General features: G+C 39.3%; 1 protein-coding gene across 3 annotated transcripts in view; it reads left to right on the top strand.

Moving 5' to 3' along the window:
* The first annotated feature begins 4650 nt into the window (after positions 1-4650).
* LOC117420965 (sodium-dependent phosphate transporter 2-like) overlaps positions 4651-20647 on the top strand; it is a 60674-nt gene continuing 44677 nt past the window's right edge. Inside the window, exon 1 of one of the 3 annotated variants that reach the window (XM_059024095.1) lies at positions 4651-5062. The gene's annotated coding sequence lies outside the window, so the exon portion shown is untranslated. Of the gene's footprint in view, positions 5063-7408; positions 7428-20647 lie in introns of those variants that run through there. The other 2 variants (XM_034034776.3, XM_034034781.3) reach the window with 2 other exon arrangements.

Below are 20647 nucleotides of genomic sequence, written 5' to 3'. Positions count from 1 at the left end.
GTGACCTGATCAGTTATTTTTAATGTCTATCTGCCTTTCTACTAACTGATGTAATACGACAGCTCAGTCTTAAGTTCCTTAAGTATCACTTTAAGCTGTGCAAGCTGTTTTGAATGAAATGACAACCCAAGGTGCATGTGCTGAACAGAGTTAAGAATATTTATCATTGTGTATAGGCTTACTACTTTTCAACATGTATTTTTCAAGGGCTCACAAAATAGTAATAAATCATTCACCTTTTAGTGTATGTATTTCACTGGGATTCTTCATTGGAACACCATGAAACCCGTTAACCGGTTTGATGATGTTTCATAAAGAACCAGAGTAGGCTCAAAAATAAATATGTTTCCAATGATGGTGAGTGATTTATTACAGACTTTTGTAAACCAGAGAAAAATAAACATAAAAAATGAGCTAGCCAGGGCTCCCGAGTGGCACATCCGGTAAAGGCGCTCCGCGTGGAGTGCAGGATACGCCCTATAGCCTGGGCGTCGCCTGTTTGAGTCCAGGCTATTCCACTGCCGACCACGGACGGGAGCTCCCAGGGGGTGGCGCACAATCGGCCGACAGTGATTCTAAATTGGGAGAAAATGATAAAAAAAACCAATTAGCGACTACTAAAACTAAAAAGAAGAAAAAAAAAGGAGCTAGTCTAGTTATGTTTCCTACCATTTTTGGCCCCTGGTGCTAAAGGATTAAAAAAAAAAAAGCTAATTTGCTAAATTAAGCAGGCTAGGTTTTAAATGTCCTGAAAAACAATCCCATGACGTTGGTCAGCATGCCATTCCTGCCCTATTGCCAATACGTTGAGGCACACATGCCTCAGTGGACTGTCATACCCTGTTATGAAGGAGCGTCTGACTGCAGGGTGAAATAATTGAAAGAAGCACAACACAAGCGAAGAAAATATGCAAGTGCGTTTTCACTTGTCAAGTGCTGGCAGAGTTACTAAACAAAGATTGCCTAATATATAAAAAAAAAATCATATATAAGTGCAGTTCCCAAGGCAGAAATGCCTCGCCCCTTTCAGCATACACAGACACATGCCTACTATGCCATGCAATTAAGAATGGGCAAATACTGAAACAGTCAGCAGACTTGTCTTGCTCTTGCCTTATGTCGGTCTTGTTACGGTACAGGGGGATAGGATAATTGCTTTTAACTTCTGAGTTTGAAAAATGTCCAGGATGTGGTGACTGAAAAATGTGAATCTCAACAGAAAGAAGAATATATTAGTTAATGGTAATCTCAAAGAGCTCTGGTGGTGCCTGCTGGCACCATGTCTGACTGTAGCTAGTGCCACCTGGCATGAGTACTAAATGAACCTTTGAACATGCCACATACTCGATAAACAATGCACTGTGTATCTTACACTTCCATTAAGTTATTTCCTCAGTAGAACTATTGAAGGTAAAACTATCTACAGTTTATTGCATTTTAATTACTTTGTTTTTTTTTAATAATGTATCTACCGTTGTTTGTTTGTTTTGTTGATTTATTTCTGTTGTGATAGCTGATGAAGGACAAATGGTGATCTCATTTATTCCTATCTGCTTTATGATCCCGCCCTGTCACACCCCAATATATACATTATTTACAGGCCTATTACGTTACTAATAGTTTCCCTTGTTTTCATTATTGTGTTGCCAAGGTGATTTCCTCATGCTGACAGTATAGCAAACACAACCGCAAGCACTGAACAAGCACCCATTCACAAATAACTGCAGTCCCAGCAGAGTAATTGAAAAGACATTTCATTCAATGGGTTTTTTTATTTATTAATTTTTTTACTAATAGAATACTTATCACCATCTTGTTTTAGTAATACATGCCATCTATAAAGGAGTTAGGAAATAAGGGTATAGGTTATCTTTTGATTGGGATAGAATGTCTTACGTGTCACTATAAAACCCTACCTACTGTACATAAATTATTATAGTGACCTTCAACTGAACTGACATGAAGGTGTAGGTTAGTGTAGTCCATATGATTCATTATCTTACTTTTTTCACTTGCATTGCTTTCCTTTGAACAGACTTACTGCCTCTTCAGCTGCTGTAATTGTTACACATTACAAGGAATTCATGATGTTGGAGCTAGTAGGAACTGAACTGTAAGAGGTAAATGCAAATGGGAAATGGTACTGCAATGAATTACTATTATATTGGTTTATTGCATTTTGATACCATTGGCACATCAATATATTGTCTGAAAATGTTACCCCAATTGCCTTTTTTCAGGGCCTCATACAATTGTAGCTGTCATTGTACTACCATTGCCCCTTATTACAGAACAGTTGCCTTGCTATTGAAGATTGGTAAAGGGTTTCATGAATTGTTGAGAACAGTAGTTAACACTAGAAGTCGGGACCCCCAGGGAGGGTAGGGGAAAGGGTTTCAGTGGGGGTCACAAGACGCCACATCACAATCAAACTTGTACGATACATAATGGCTGTAGTGCATTGCAGGAGGTTGTTTGTGGAAAGTAAAGTCTTGTCAGATAAGAATACTGGAGTATGTCTTTTTTGCTTTTTTATGTGTTTCCTAAAATATTTATATAGGAGTCTTACTAGACAACTACACATTTGCCACAGAATACAGGGAGGATTAAAGTGTGTATTCTGCAATAAACTTGTAACTTACTTGTAAAACACACTGGCAAGCAACCTGTGTTGAGTGTATGACATACACAAACATTTAAGTATCTCATAAGAAATGGCATGGTACTGTGGGGTAAATTCACTGTTGTACTAAAAGTAACAAAACAAGTATTATTTTTAATTGCAATTGCTTGGAAATGCACAGTACATTTGGTTGGCTTTCCAATCTCAGGTGCAGCTATAATAACCTAACCTACTGAGCCCGAGTCTGGGCTCTACCACTTCCTGTTGGGATAATACCAGTAGTCACAGTGGGGTACTGGCAATAATTTGGATTTGGGCCTTCTCAGACAGCATTTCACAACACACTGCCAGTAAGTTCAACAGACCTTTCAACGGAACCTATAATTAGGGCAGCTGTGAACCATGCTGTGACATACCTACCAGAAGTAGTAGTATTCAGAAAATGTGCAATTGACTTTTTTTGCCGCAGTTACAATCAGTGGGCCACTGGGAGCTCTATTTATTATAAAAAAACGTTTCTTTTTTTTAAAAAATACATTAAATAGAAATGTAAAAAGAGAACACGAAACACACTATATTAGACAGCAGATTTCACCTCATTATTATATATTTTTTAATTAAATAAAACCATTATGTACAGCCTTGTGAGACTGATGATTGGCTAAAAGCTTGACATCCAATCAAGTTGTTTATTATACTGAAGTATAATAGTATTGTGACTTTTATTATTTCTTAGTAGCCTTATTTATTGTACATATTTTGCAATTTGATACACTATCAAGTAGTAAACAATATCCTGATAATAAAAACAACGCCCTTTGTGGAGTGGTATAACATCTGACTTCTGACTAATACAATGCAACATGTATAAAACAAGCCAAGTTAAACTAGATGTAGTGTGCAAGGTATATTTGTATTTGGACTAGTTTAAGTCGTAATCATATAATACCTTATTTGAATTCAAAATCATGTAGGACCCACCTCTATTGAAATAATCAGACTGGGCAACGCTTCTAGTGTATATAAAGGAAGAGTTTTATTGGTAATAAACTAAATAAAGGAAAAATTAAAGGTGCAACAACTAAAGTAATACAGAAAGGAAGAATTAACTAAACTAAACTAAACAGTACAGAAAAGAAAATATAAACAACAACACCTCACTCCCAATAGTTGATTAGCGATCCAAAGCAACCTTCCTCTGGTGATCAATTGGGGCTAAGTTAGGTATTTGATTCCAAGTACTTTTAGGATTCTAGACATCTTACACTGTGGACTCCCACATCAAGGCAAACACTGGGGTTGTTATCCTGTATCAGAGTTTCCAAAGATGGTATCTCTGTTCAAGCCGATCGCAGGCAGCAGGTCTTCTTGCTTTGTTTAAAAAAAAAAAAAAAAAAAAAAAAGCAAACACACTAACAAATCACTAAAGCGAATAGTTACCCTTGAAAACGTTAAATTGTAATAAAACAGACTGGCCAGTAGGGGGCAGTAAGGCAGGACGGAAGGGGGAGTTTTTAGTGTTCCAGTATTTACATTTCTGTTAAACCAAGAGAGTGCAGGCCTGATACAGGGTGTAAAAGGTTGCTTTGGGCTTTTGATATGTTATGGTGGCCATACCTTGTCACTGTAACTTCAGTTTTCGCTCTATTTGAATGGTGGCACAAGCACTGAATACACCTGTAATATTAGCATATCAACATTAAATATAATAACAGTATTCGACACTACAGTAACACATTGACCAGTGCATGGTCAGTGTTTTTGGTATCAAGAGCATTTTTTAATTACTATTTTTAAAAGGCCATTTCCGATATCAAACGTCTTGTCTATTTTATTATTTTTAAAAGCAGAAACACTGTTATTTTTTACTCGCCGCATCCGCACGCCCACTGCCAAGCCGTGTAAAACACAATATTACACCCCCTTTACCTCGTGTGGCGTGCAAAGCCATATACTACACTCCTTGACCCTTACTGTTAAATTATCCCCTCCCTCTGGCGTTTGTTGACTCTATATAAGCTGTCCATAACTTATTTCGCACCATAAATGCAAATGGCGGTTCAGCGTGAGCAGCAGTACAGGATCTATATCTAGCACCACATCTGAGAAATTGCTTCACCCAGGCTCTAGCACAAACCTGATTTATCTTCCGTCTGAACAGCACACACGAGTGTGGCGTTTGAGAAGCGGATGTTTTATCTTTCTGAACGCCTGGCTGTGCGGTTCCACATTTAACACTATTTTGTATTAGAAAGACACTGCTATTAAGTAAAGGCAGACCTGAAATTGCAGAGATCCGAAATCTCGGGGCGGTGCGTGGTGGTCTCACAGCCACTGCTGACTTCCACAGTGATTAAGGAAGAGTGGAGAAGGAAAGGAAAAAGGAAGAAAGGATAACAACACATTCGCGGCTCTTCTCGTGAAGAATTGTTTATTTTGGTAAGACTGGAAGGCCTTTCATTTAAGTCATTGCAATTTCACTCATGTCTCTTCCTTCGGAAAGCGTGGCAAATATGTAACTATTTAATTGTTAATACTAAAGCCACGAAAAGGCAACGTGGTTTTCGTAGTGTAGCAGCTTCAGGCCTTTGCATGGCAGCTTCTCTCATTTAAAATACTCCTCTGTTTTAAAAGGTCAAGCAGGCTATTCCTGTCGATTTCTTGAGATTTTATGGGTACAGTGTTTAGAACGCTAGGTTGTATCGGTGTCTCATCACGTAAGTATAGACCATTTGGGCAGTCGTTGTATTGGTGCAAGAGCAGCATGGGAACATACTACTCGTAGTATTATGTGTAGCCCAACTATTCCCCATGATTTGTTAGCATATATATGGATTAAACCTTAAAACGTTATTAGTTCATCTATTTAAAAATTCCGCCGGCATAGCGTACTTTTCGTTTAAAACATTGTACATGCTTGTTTTTCATTTAATTTAGTCTGATCATTGTAGTTTAAACGCAATCTGACATAGACACAGACATTGATTGTTCTAAATAATGTACCCTTTCGGTGCAAAGAAAGAGGTTTTACACTTGTGAGGTTGTCATTATATGTTGCAACCGGTACCTTAATTGTTTAAGAATATATAAGTTGTTTTGTCACATTATTATAATGTAACAGGTAAACCAGTTTGTTTTGTAAGGCTTCTATATTTAACAGTCTCTCCCCATGTTTTCTCCGAGACCGAGGATTTTAGAAACGAACAATGACATTATTATTAAAGATGATCGGCTGGACTGTGAATATAAATTGAACTGTTTTTGCTATATGCGTTACTAGGGGTAAACAAAAATGTATTACCTATAGATACAACCTAAAGAAGAGACGAGTTTTCTGTCATTGATTGAAAGAGTAGCAGAACAGAGTGCAGCATTTTCGTGATTTGTTAAAGGTACAGTGTCTCATTTCTTCACAGGGCTTGTGGAACAGGTTAGGGTGTGTGGTATTCTCGTAAGTCTTAACGGGGGGAAAAAAAAACAAAAAACAGGTAGCGGCATACATCCTAAGCAGTCTGCGATTTGCAAATTAGAGCCCACCTTTTCTCAATCGTGACTAATTCTCAAAATGCATGTAAATATGTAATTGTGACATACAGATGGATGAGTGTACAAACCCCATACTGTATATCCCAGAATCTAATGCGCTTATGCTAAATAATGTTAATACCCAGTTTCAATTGGATAAGCAGATTTCCAGATGCATTGGAACAATGTACAATGTGGTGTAAGTATGACCGATACCATCCCCTGCTGGAGGTGAATTCCCTGTGAAGGGAATATAGTACCGGAGACGATCGTTCATGACTGTATGTGGGTATGTCGCACTACACGTTTTTTTGAGAATAAGATTCTGGAGATATACTTGGCTGGCTGTCAGTCCTTAAATCCATCTGTCCGTCACACTTTAGAACTGCTCAACCAATCTTCATGAACCTTGGTATAAACGTTATTTAGCATAGGTTATTGAGACGGATTCTGGGAATATAGGGGGGTGTCTGTTTGTCTGATCATCCATCCATCCATCCATTCATCCATCTGTATGTCACACTAACATTTTTTTTTTGCAAAAAGCAGCAGATTAAACATTTAATTGCTAAATCTGTTGTGTACCGTTATGTACATACTGTCATGATGATCAGCTTTATTTAGCATACTGATAGCTCTAATTTAACTGTTCTTTTGTTTTTTAAATGTGTTTTAAAAGATTGATTCAAAGGTTGGGGGTTCCAAAATCAACCAAATTATGACCCTTTGATCCTACCAGGCTGAAAACATACATTTGGAGTTTTTTTTTTTTTTGCTTTGAACACCCCTGAGTGTTACCTGTTGGGGTATGTGTCACGGAATGACCCCTACATTCCCTTTGACATGGCCAGTGTTTCAAATTTTTAGCTAATCTCTTATAAACACCCAGCATGTTATCTAAGTGGGACTACCTTTGGGCTGCAAAGTTGGTTGAACTTGACAGACGTCAGTATCACATGCACAGGCACAATTATTTTTAGGAAAGCCACCAGTCTTATCGTACACGTGGGTTATGCAAAGACAGTACGTGTTAATAAATTGCAGAGCTGGAGAGGTACCAGCACATTACACATGCTGGATGTCCGATTACTGCATCGCCCGACAGTTTAGCATGTTAAAGATTGTGCACAGGAAGCACTTTGTATTTTCTAGTTGATATTTGACAGTTTTTCTACCCCAGGATTATTTATAAGCACCATAACCGCACCAGAGGCTGATAGTCCTTCTTAGACAAGAGGTGCAGATTAGTGCTGTTCTTCATATCGGCGCTTCCATTGAGGTGAGTCTTTTCTTCCCCAAAGAAGGAAGAGGATGTGAATCAAGTTGGGTTGAAGGATTTGTGAAGAATAGTTTGCTTCTATTGCACAGTTTTCCCCTTTCTGTTGTGGGCAATGGCAGCTTATCTTGTGTGATTAAACTGATTTTAGCTAACCATGATAATAGTATCCTAACCATGGGTTCTATTATCTAATTACAGCTTCTGCCTAAATTATTCAAATAGCCTGGTATTTTACATTGTTACATTGGTGTAAATCTACAAGCATTTGGTAGTGGTCTGTCATCCTTAATGTTATTGTTTTAAAGAGTGTACTGGCTATATTAATGCATCAAATATTCTGAAGAACATAGAGAATACAGTATGCTACTTTTATGTAGTCCTTTCCTAATTGTAAGCAATGCTATGCAGAGTTAAAATATGTTTTTGGTTCATGTTTATCCTTTAGGTCTACTCTCAGAAACTTTTGCAATATAAATTACATAAGTGTTTTTAACGGGTTGTTTTTCAGTGGGGTATGCTGATTTTAAGCCTGACATCATATCTACCAATCTTTTAAAGTATTCTGCCTTTGGGAATGGGCAATTAGAGTTAATGAAAACAATACATCTGAAGTAAGTTGGCATTTTAAATGTAAACTGGATCTATCTTCTGTTTACAGTATAAGAAACAATGAAAGATGAACACAAATACAATGGTGCATTGCCTCATGGTGTATAATTTATTATTATATTTATTTCTTAGCAGACGCCCTTATCCAGGGCGACTTACAATCGTAAGCAAATACATTTCAAGTGTTACAATACAAGTAATACAATAAGAGCAAGAAATACAATAACTTTTGTTCAAGCAAAGTACAAGTGTGACAAACCACAATTCAATAATACAGCAGATAATAGTGATAGTTACATCAGGATATGATTAAATAGTGATAGTTACATCAGGATGTGATTAAATACAAAGTACTACAGGTTAAACACTTGGCAGATTACAGTATTCTGAAGTACAGGATTAAATGCAGTAAAATAGGGGGCAGATAAGAGCAAAATAAAGCACATTTACATGAAGGGTGATAGTGTCCCAGGATACAAACAGAGGAGTTCTACAGGTGCTCTTTGAAGAGGTGAGTCTTGAGGAGGCGCCGGAATGTGGTCAGGGACTGGGCAGTCCTGACATCTGTAGGAAGGTCATTCCACCACTGCGGAGCAAGGGTGGAGGAGCGGGCTCTGGAGGCAGGGGAGCGTAGCGGAGGTAGAGCTAGTCTTCTAGTGCAGGCGGAGCAGTGAGGTCGAATGGGGGTGTAGGGAGAGATGAGGGTCTGGAGGTAGCTGGGTGCAGTCTGGTCAAGGCATCTGTAGGCTAGTACAAGAGTCTTGAACTGGATGCGAGCGGTGATCGGGAGCCAGTGGAGCGAGCGGAGTAGTGGAGTAGCGTGGGCGAAGCGAGGCAGAGAGAACACCAGGCGGGCAGCAGAGTTCTGGATGAGCTGGAGCGGACGGGTGGCGGACGCAGGGAGGCCAGCCAGGAGGGAGTTGCAGTAGTCTAGGCGGGAGAGTACCAGGGCCTGGACCAGGAGCTGGGTAGCATAGTTGGTGAGGAAGGGTCGGATTCTTCGGATGTTGCTCAGGAAGAATCGGCAAGTGCGTGCCACAGTGGAGATGTGCTGGGAATAAGAGAGGCAGGGGTCCAGGGTGACTCCAAGGTTCTTAGCTGAGGAAGAGGGAGAGAGTGTGGTAGATTCCAGAGGAACAGAGATAGAGAGATCAGAGGAGGGGGAGGAGGAGGGAAAGAAAATGAGGTCAGATTTAGAGAGGTTGAGTTTGAGGTGATGCGAGTGCATCCAGGAGGAAATAGCAGACAGACAGGTAGAGATACGGGAGGAGATGGTGGAGTCAGAGGTGGGGAAGGAGAGGAAAATCTGAGCATCATCAGCATAGAAATGGTATGAGAAACCATAGGATGCGATGAGGGGGCCCAGGGAGCGGGTGTAGAGAGAGAACAGGAGAGGACCCAAGACTGACCCTTGGGGGACTCCAGTTAAGAGAGGGTGAGGTGTGGAGGTTGCTCCACGCCAGGTTACCTGGTAAGTGCGGTTGGAGAGGTAGGAGGAGAACCAGGCCAGAGCAGTGCCAGAGATCCCCAGGTCAGCAAGAGATGATAGTAGAATAGAGTGATCAACAGTGTCAAAGGCAGCAGAGAGGTCGAGGAGAATTAGGACAGAGGAGAGAGAGGCAGCTCGGGCACACTTAAGTGAGTTGGTGACAGACAGGAGGGCGGTTTCAGTGGAGTGAGCAGAGCGGAAGCCAGATTGGAGAGGGTCAAGCAGAGAGTGGTTGGACAGGAAAGCAGAGAGCTGGCGGTGTACAGTCCGCTCGAGGGTTTTGGAGAGGAAGGGTAGGAGGGAGAATTTATGATCCCATTGCAAATCTAAATTGATAATGTAATCAATGCTAAATCAAACAAAAGGCCTCCGGTAATGTACAGATAAATAGTAAGACAGTGTAGGGAATATGCTTTACACAGTAACTCGATCAGTTGTTTGTCAAGTAATTTTAACCAGATCATAATTAAGATCAAGCACAAAGCCAATGAGTTGAAGCTAAAATGGACACCATTGATGATGCAGGGCTTTTTGAATAGGGGTGTTGAATATTATTTTCACTCTACTATGATTTAGATTCTAGTTTAGACTGTAGATCCTAGATGCAAACATTATTCTCACGGAAATTACTGATTATTTTTATGAGACTGTGGATTGGAGGCTATAAAACGTTGTTTTTTTTTCTCCAAACTACTTTCTGTGATAATAGAGTGAGCAGAGTTTTATATTTTAATGCAAGACTGACAATATTGTCACACATCGAGCTTTCATTTTGGAACAGATTCTTCCATGGGTGTAATATCTCTTTGGCAGTGGCTGAGCTCGCATTCAAACCCAGGGTCATATTGTTCCTTATCAGACTGCCCCTCAATTAGCTTAAAAGTAAATTGGCAGATATGTTTGTGGTGTTTTAACTGGGGCAGTTCTGGCTGTTCATCTGAAAACATCACCGGGGATGGTGAGACAAATGATGTGTTTTTGCTTTTTCAGTACCATCAAGAAATTCTGTAGTACAGCTGGTAGAAACCTGGAATGAACTTAACCTGCTATTGTGTGTCAGTGATCTTTTCATGCCTTTTCATTCTAATGTGTTTTTTTTTTTTTTTCGTTTTTTTTTTTACTTTGAAGTGCCAAACAGTACATTTTTGTGGTACTGATGCAGATGACAACCATATGCCGTAGACTGTACACTTCTATTTGTGATTTAAATCAGTCTGGGGGTAACTTTTTTACTGGGGGTAAAGTATAAATATGTGCTCAAGATGCAGAGAATATAGCACAATATTATGTTAGATTGAAATAAAACCTCAGTAATGATGTGTTAATCAGATAAATTTTGTATTTTATTGTATACACTTAAGAGTAATTGAAATGAGACGTGTGTGTGTAATTAGCATTTTCTCCTTCGTTTCAGCTGGACAGGTAAAAAAAAAAAAAATGAAATGCCTCACTCCTCTGTTACTGGGATCACCAACACTATGTGGGGGAATCCTTTTAAGTAGATTTGATTTATTGAAAAAAAAAAAAAAAAAAAAAAAACTTGCCCTCTACTGTAAGAAAATAGAGCATGTTTTTAAATTGAATTTAGATGATCCAGGCTTTTATTGAGTAAATGCAGTGAAGCAACAAATTGCACTGCGGATATCACATGAATCTTCTCCAGCATACATGCATACTATAAGTACTGCAAGCCCCTTAAATGAGTGTGTAGTGCAGTGGAACTCAACTCTGGCCCTTGAGATCCAATCCAGTCCAGTGTTTTTTTTATTTATTAACTCTACTCCAAGCAGGTTCTAATGTAGTTCATTGAAGCTGTTAAGAGGCAATTAACTAATTTAGGACCTAGTTGGAATAAAGACCAGGACTGGAATAGATGTCGAGGGCCAGAGTTGAGTACCACCAGTGTAGTGTATTGTATTGTGTTATGTCTGTTTGAGTAACCATGCAGCTTTTTCTAACACTGTGCCTCAATAAACCATATTCTATATCTCAACAGCCAACCTGTTAAATATAAGGTAAAGGATTTAGTTTTTGTTTAGACTTCTTAAAAAAGAATGACTGTACAAATTGCATACCAAAGCAAAATCTAAATACGGGATGTCCTTCTGAATATAGAACCCCCCCCCCCCCCCCCCATAGTGATATGTTTGGTGTAAACAATTTGTCCCTTCAGAATGCCATGCGGAGGAAGGCTGATCTGTGCAAGGTTGTGTAGCCTAGAACTCAGGAGAGGGAGAAGCTCCAGTTTCTGTGAGCACCAGCAGGGGGAGGAGGAGGCAGCTCCTGCTGAAAATAGAAGCAGCGGGCCTGGGGCTGGAACCAGCAGAGTCAGGGGCAGGCAGCAGACTATTTGTCAGAGCAGAGTTGCCTTTCTAGGACTGACAACCAGGCTCACATTGTATGAGAAGTCTTGCTCACTTCATTATGCAATTGAGGGGTACCCACGTCACGCTGTGTTATTAGGAGTTACAGTAGCAGAGAGTCCAGTTTGAGAAGCAGTATTATACTCAACCCAGGGAACTACTGTGTATCTGTACAGTAGCAGCAGTGTTGATTTAAACCAGAAGCCAAATCAAGGTACAGCTACAGTATTTAACAGCTTTCCAAGGTTGATTACAGCATGGGAAATGCTGTCTGTGTTGCTCACCTTGCAGTTTGATTTTATATTACCCTAGTAGTGCAGCTCAAATGTGAAATATTTGCTTTATTTCTAGCCACTGCACATTTCTGTTACTGTTCTACCAATCTGGTTCTAATATCAACCATGTTTTCCATTCAGAAGTGAACACCACATTTTGTCAATATCGTTGACTGGTTGTTTGATACTGGTTTAAGAAACGGAAATCCTTTCATTTGATTGTGTTTCTGTTTGGGCTTTGCCATCCTGTCTGATTTACGGATATCACACACACTATTTAGCTTTTGGAAATTACTGTGTTAAAAAATAAGAACTATTTTCCAGGTTAAAGATTGTACTGTGTTGTATTTTTTTATTCCACCCCCCCCCCCCCCCCCTTTTTATCTATTAGTTACATTTTTTTTTTATACGAAGAGCACACATTGTGGTTAACGTGATTTGTTTATTTTTGTAGCATTCTACTTTCAGAGGTCACAGGAAAAGATTGACAAGAACTCAAACGCTCAGAAACCTCACCCTTTCTCGCCTGCTCAGTTACCAATAACATAAAAAAAAAAAAAAAAAAATCATATATGCCTTTACCATAATGTGTTTCTCTTCTATATCGGACAATTTGAAACAACTGTTTCCCAGGGGTTAGTGCTTCTTTTGTGTAAAGCTGCATTTCAGTTGGGCTTGCTTTGCATTCTGGTTTGCTTTGCACAAGGAAATGATGGCTAATGGCACTTTAGTGTGGTGCAGATAATGTCTTCCAGTCTGGGAGCTTTTGAAGTTGTGGTCGGGGCGGGGGAATTCAGTATATTATGCACTCGTAGACAAGGACAGTATCGGTATTGATACGGTACAACAATTGCAGTACCAGTTGCTGGAATCAGATTGTCAAAATTCTCCGAGTGTTACCATCTGGGAATTTATGGAGGCAATGTACGTATATATAATATCTAACTCTATCTCACACTTGCATTTAGAGATCTTTTGATTTTTAAAAAAAAAGTATTTACAGCTATGGTGTGGAATATGTTGTGTAATTGTTCATTTAAAATGTACAATTACATTAATCAGAAGGGACAGAAAAATGTTTCCACTAGAAAAAAACAAAGCCCAGCTTTATTATAGTACAAAGATCTCCTTTACAAATGTTCATGGATGGGCTCTTTCATGAAAGTTAAACTGGAAAATGTGAATGCCTTGAAATTGAACCAACAAGCTTTGCTTTACAAAAACTGAAAGTGTGGATGTGAAGCTGCTGGTTAAAAAGCTGTGAATGTTTTCCAAAGACCATAGAGGGTTCTTGGAATTAAATTAAACTGAAAAGGCACATACGCATTCTGAAAGTATCTGATAAAGGCTTTAAGTGCTCCTGTATTGAGGCATTGCTGTACAATAGCTTCTGAGATGGATTGAGAGCCTGCCAGCGGATTGAGATTCTTGTTTGCTGGAGACTGCTGGGAGTCCATAGGACTGCTGTAAACTGGGAGACTGAGACCCAAAACAACCCTGCAGTTCTCTTTTCCAGAGGTCTATGAGGCAGCTTAATTACATTTCAGTAATAAAACCAATAACTGATCCCTTTACATAATGCAATAAACAATTAGAATGTCAACTACTACTTCTTAAAAGAAAGAAAGGGTGGACAAAAAGCAGTCTATGCTTTGCAGCAGACTTGATTTTTAATGCTTTTGAGCTGGCCTGGGATACTCATTTAATCAAATAACATATTGTGTATGGTTAAGTGTTTAAGTTTATAGGGGTGGAGCTCTTCAGGTTTGCTTTCTTTTCAGAATATTGAACCAACAGGTCTCATTTTTAATAACTAAACCTATGGTTATGAGAATTGGTCTTGTTATTGCACCTGGGTGCAGATATTGGAAGTTGTGAATGGGTCCTTAACCAGAATGATGTTATTACTGATTTGATGAATGCACCTGATAATTTTGGGTGAAAATGTATCCTGTAGTTCAAATGCTTTTTTTTTGCCTTTTAATGAGAAAGAGAGTGGGATCAATTTGAATACACAAGTCCAGTTCATAAAAACAATGCCATGCCAGTAAATGCATTACTGTATATCTCTACGTTTACCAGCACACTCACTCAAATTAATTTCGTGCAAGGGAGGAGAAGAGATGATAATAACGAGAAACAATTAGAGACAAAACAAACACTCACGATACGAGTTCACAAACACAGGTTGTTTCTTAACCAAAAGCAAAGGAACAGATCACGTCTCTCCGTCCCCTATTTGTACCGTCACACATGACCACTTCGTTTCCCTTCCAGGTCGATTAGTGCACCGGAGTTCCGCCCCCTTTCTAGATGACCGACTTCCTTTTAACCCTGGGAATGAATGGTCAGGGTACTCTGTTACCGTTACTTGGTGCCCTCACATGTCGGGAGGGAGATTTACCACCAAGAATTATTCTATTTCTGTCACATGATCCTGTACTGTAGTTCCATATTGTGTGTCTGGCAGCCTATTGTGTACAGGTGGAGGTTATATTGTGTTGCAACAGTTTCTGAAGGAGTGGTGATTTTAAATGATTATACGACCTGTTTCACTTTAAAATGCCTTACCTCTGTCAGCAGATCAGGCTGATCCTCCGCCTCTTCTCTCCCAGCCTCACCCCGCCCCGCCCCGGCAGACTGCAGTTGTCAGAACTAGGGCAGGGGTTGTCCCTTTCTCTGCCACCACCTGTATTCTGAGACCTGTCTGGAAAATCTTATTTACTTTACCCTGGCAACACTGGGGTATGGTCCAGCTTTGGAAGAAAGAATCCATGTAAGGAAGGCTGGCTGCTGCAGGCGCCAGGAGCCTCCATGTGACCCAGCTATTTACAGCACTTTTCCAAGATACTTTCCCTAATGCAATACAAAGGCAACAGGTTCTTCATGGAGCAGCCTCGTACATGCGATATGCAACCCCACTGAGAAGTACAGGCAAGATAGATGATGTGCTTTGGATAACAGTTGCAACATAAAGGACTTGATGCTCGGCTCAGCCAGAGAAATGATGGAGGCACTTGTACTGTATGTACAGCTATGGCAAAATGTTTTGCATCACCCTTTTGATTTCTATCTAATTTTGCTTCATAAAGTCGAATGAAACCTTCGGAATAATGTTATGTTAACAATTAATTGCATTTCGCTCTGTAGTTTTCCATATACTTAACGAAAAACTGACAGATTGAAAAATGTGACCTTTAGAAATCTAACATAAAATGCTATACTACTATTATGGCTTCTGGTAAACTTTTGCAATATCATTTAGTAGTTTCTTTGATTACATGATTGATTAATTAATTTTATTAAAACCCAGAAGTGGTGTGGAAGTACAAAACATACATGCAGTCCAAGGATGAGTTTGAAAATAAAACAAGTAGTTTATTACAGTGTGTTCACTTTGTGTACAGCAAACCACACTAAATAGACAAAAGACATGTTTCTAACACAAAAGAAAGAAAAGGGTGAGTCTTCCAACCAGCAGGCCAACACGGAGTCCAGGTGAGCACAGCAGCGAAGGTTTTTGTGGAGACAAGATTTAACCCTTGTACTGCAACATTACAGGACAGGTTATAGTCCTTGGTAACAATTCAAAACCAGGGTGCTGTGTACTCCAGCTGGCGCCTCTCTCCTTCCTTCCCCAAGCTCAACTAACCCAGTTACCTGCACATTCCCCTATGCGCAGAGCTCCACCCCTAGAATCAGTGACACACCTATCACTAGTTGGCAAGTGTATCAGATAATGGCTGACTCTAAAGAGGGGAAGCTCAGAGCACACATGCAAGAATTAGAAAATGATTCTGTACCATTAACCAATCAGATTGCAGCTCTAGTGGTCTTATCAGACAGTAGATGCCTGCTGCTATGTCACAGCATCAACTGTAAATCAAATTTAAAACAACTCTACGCTAACGACTTATACATTTTTACTTGCTGTAATGAAAGCTCAGTTCACATCTACTGAACAGAAAATTCTAAACAAAGTCACAATTGGTCTGAATCTATTTTATTATTCACCAAAGCAAGCCAATCAATACTTTGCAGCTACAAAAGAAACCAGTCCTGTACCCACCGCACCAGCCAATCAAAGCCTGTCAGCTCAAATGGAGCTCAACAATTTTTCTTTCAACAACAGACAGACAGTTCAGTAATATTGCTTGTGGCAACGTGGGGTGTTATTTACCACAGTATTCAGCAGGTCTTTTCACAGCGGTCCTCTAGTGTGCTGTTGCAATTACACTCGGACAACAGAAATAAGGTCTAAACAGGGCGGGACCTGTATGTTTATTCAGTTTTTCCTGTGTTCTGTCATGGGGACACAGTCACCAATTTTTAAACAAAAATTACAAAATAAAATAAAACTATCTCCTTTTTGGAGAACTTACTAACACAACAGCTGTTTACCCTAACTATCACCCAGGCAGCTCCGCTGCTTGTTGGTTTCAAAACAAACTCAAACAGATACACAAAACCTACAGTAGTTGTCGTTGTTACCTTGTTTAATTTAATTTTATTTTAGTCTAGTCTAGTCTCGTCTCGTCTCCTCTGTTGTTCACAGACGTTAGCCCCACACTGCCAGAGAACCCCTCAGGTGGGGTGTTTAAATAACCATCATTAATTAAGCACAGGTGCAACCCATTCTCCTGTACTCTGGCCACTCAAAGCCCCTTGGGAAATGTAGTCTTTTAGCCCACTGCCATTATCTCACTGGACTACATTTCTTATCTCAGTGGTCAGAAAGGGTATATGCTTCTTTCCAGCCGTGGCCCTATGTACCTGCCCTCCATCACTTTACCCCACACTTTATCACATGCTCTATTCAGATATCTGGCACGGTGCAGAAAAACTCAAGTAGCCATCTAGTGAGACTTGGGAGGTACAATTGACACTGTACATCCGACATCATCTGCATCTGAATTAATTTTACAATTATTATTTGGTAATATTTAAGCAGGATAGATCAGATCTCATTTACAGGGAATTTACATTTTTTTTGGCAGGCAATTTAGCAATGACACCTGGGTTGACTACACCTTTGTTCTACATCAAAGGATGTCGGTGTGATCTTTTAAAGCCCTACGGTAGACCGGTCCTTGGTTTAGCATCTTGCAGCACAGTGCCCCTAACACCAATGCTGGGGCATTTTTTGGAGCTCTGGTTTTTCATGGAGGCTCCCCCAATACAAGTACACCAAGGCTGAACTTGCTTACTTTCTGAGATCAGATGAGATCAGGCTCCAAAGGGGCCAGTCTTGCATGCAGGCTGACATTAAGGCAGTAATGTGTATGTCTTCTTCCAGGGCCGTGGTGACAGTGTCCTCTGAGACTTGTTGACTGTTTTATGTGTGTAGAGAGGGCATGTGAAATGCCTCAATGCACTAAACTGCTCTGGTTCTTGGTTCCCGGTAGGCATTTAGCTATATGGCTTGTTTTAATACAGTTTATTTTTGCAGCTCTAGCGTGCATATTGATTTTTTTTTTTTTTTTTCCATCAGCACAGTTTAACTGGTGCTTGCAGTCAGTGACGCATACATACTGTAAGTCAGGAGAGAGAGCAAATTGTGAGGCTCTTCTCTAGTGTATTTGAAGCTTGTGCTATTGCATTTTTCCCCAATTTAGCCCAAGATCAGAATTCAGTACTGTAGATAGAAACATGGATAGTTATTTGGTCTTACTCTCTTACTGGGATTTACAGTTGATTAAACTTGCCCAGAGGTTGTATCATCAGTAATGAGACTGTTGCTAGGAGGAAAAGCTATTTTTTGAGGTACTGTACACTATTCTGTACTGTTTTGGTAGATAATAAATGTAGTTTATGCAGTTATTAGGTTCTCCTTTTGGGCAGGTTGTTTGGGGAGACCTTGGGCTGGGTGTGGAGATATAAAAAGAAAGGGAAGATAAATAATGCATTCTATTCATTTGATATGTTTTTTGATCATTTTTATATGTTTTATTTTAAATAACCTGAGAGCAAAGTATTTGTGCTGTCTCAACTTTTACAAAAGATTGAGCTTTTTCAGGTTTTGGACTTTGCAACTACTAAGTTGCCGGATTATCTGTGATGTATTTTATGATTAAGCTGATTAGAGAAATGTAGAAAATACAGGAGTTTATGTTCTCCAATTTGGGTATTGTTCAGTTGATGTGCGTGACACACCAGATTAAAAATGCAGTTTTTTTCAGTGTGCACATAACGTAATAGATCCTGCTTTTTAGGTCAAAGGACAATCAAGTTTATGTTCTCTTTTTTTTTTTTTTATCGAATTCAGGCACTTAAAAGATGTATAATGCAGCACATACTCATTTAAAATGATCCATAAAAAAAGAATGGCACAACTTGTAAGAAACTAAGAAGTTATTTGTATTTTTTAACCAAAACCGGGCCAGTATAATCCACAGCTGGATTTTTTAGAGCACTTTACAGAATAGGGGAATTCTTCTGAATTTCATCAAACACTTATTTTTAGGTTCCTGGGTGATTCCTCTGTAATGGACAATGCTATGGCTTATCCTGGAGGTACAGGTTGATCAAATTAACCCCAAAGTCAATATGAGGCTCGGAGCCCCATAATGTTGAATCTTGAACTGCAGAATGTTACTTAAGTGCCCCAAAGTGAGTTTTAGTACTGGTACCTCAAAATGTTATAATATTATAATAACTAATATTTAGCAGATCCACAGTTTCCAACTGAACTTGGAAATGTAATCAATTACTAGATCAAACATACTAAATACATTTAATTAAAAAATAGTCTCCTTTGTTTTGATCTAATGTCAAAACCACAGTAGCTTGGCTAGCAATCTGTCAGTAAGTTCCTTTTATAAAGTGCAATAATAAATAATACATTCAGCTTAGTTTCTGCAATGAATCCGTTTTTAATAAAGCTATTCTGTTGCAAGAGCCACCAACAGCTTCCTTTTGAAGGCTGCTTTACTGCAGTTAAAAAATATAGTGGCTGCGCCCCTCATAACATTTCAAATATAGGAAATAAGACTCATAGCAGAGCAGTTTCACCCATTCTGGGTTTTAATACAGAGGTAACAAGCTCAGTAGTGTCTTATTAGATTCCTAGTAATACCAGGGATGGAATAAACTGCTTTGTAATAGGAGTTTTACTTCTATCCCTGACGTTGCTGAAATTTGGCATGAATATTTGTTAATTAACATGGCCTACTACTACTTGATTGAATGAGATTAGGCTGTATCTTGGGAACTTCTAGAAATGGAGATTTCATACTTTTTTTTCCCCCCCAAATGCTGTATCTGTCATCCAAAGGCATCACAAAGCTGCTTTGGTAGCTATATTGTATTCCATAATGTCTTTGCTTGTTTCAGCCTTCCTTTTTTGGCACTGTCCTTGAAGGCTAAGGAATGCTCTCTCTCTCTCTTTCTCTCTCTCTCTCTCTCTCTCTCTCGTGCCACTGTGTCTGTGACAAAGCCCCTAAAAGGTACAAAGCTGCAGTCCAACTTCAACTGTATGTGAAAATGATGCTGAAGTTCATGTGACTTCTTGTTGTATTTCAGCAACTTGATACATTGCCTATATTTAAAACAAAAGTGTATAAAAAACTTGGCTTATCAGTGCAATTTATCTATGAGAACTTGTTTTAAGATTTATATTGCACATGAAGAACGATCCAGCATGTAGCCAGCAGGTTCTAACAGCAGTGCAAATCAAATCAAAACATTCTTGCGTGCCAGCTAATGTCTGCTGCAGTTCAGTTGAAAAAGTATTATTATATTTTGTATTTATTTTTTTGCGTTATGCATTTTATTAACGCATTGACAGATTCATTGACAATTTGTCACTACTGGACAGGATTCCTTAATTTATAGATGCAGAAGCAGCTCTTCGGAGCATGTGTGCTTGCAGCATGTGTCAGCAGCAGCTCTGGTGTAGTTAGACTGCACTGCTACTACTGTGGAATGAAAATGGACATAGAATCAGCCTGTTGTATGTAATTACTCAATAAAAAATAGGGCCACAGATGACACTGATTCAATGTTTTAAATTGTTATTGGCAGCTTTTGTCCCTTCAAGGAAATTGGGGTTTGGAAATCTGCTGACATGTCTGTTTGTTGAGATGTCTAACTTGTGCGGTCTTCAATATGGACTCCCCTGCCAACAAGTAATTACTATCAGCCTTATATCAGCTGTCAGATTTCCTGTCTTGCAATTTGATAAGCGACAATAACTTGTATCTGCTACATATTGCAGAATACGTGTTGGGTGTTATTTCCAAAACAGATTATTCAGTTATGTGAGGCTTCTTTTACACAAAAATGTGTGTAACAGATGGCAGGTCCATTTTTGAGCACCCTGTACATTCTTCTAAAAACACATTTGTCACAGGTGAAATGATACCATTTGTTTGATCTTTTCTATTGGCGTGTGAGGACAGAAATGCCATTGTGTAAGAGTTGATGTCGCTCCCAGTTTAATCAACAGATGATTGCACCACTTAGGTTCAGGGTTTTAATGCCAAT

The sequence above is a fragment of the Acipenser ruthenus genome, chromosome 1 (assembly GCF_902713425.1).
Source record: "Acipenser ruthenus chromosome 1, fAciRut3.2 maternal haplotype, whole genome shotgun sequence".
Classification (NCBI taxonomy): Eukaryota; Metazoa; Chordata; class Actinopteri; order Acipenseriformes; family Acipenseridae; genus Acipenser; species Acipenser ruthenus.
The sequence above is the reverse complement of the archived record's forward strand: the minus strand, read 5'-3'. Positions and strand labels throughout refer to the sequence as shown.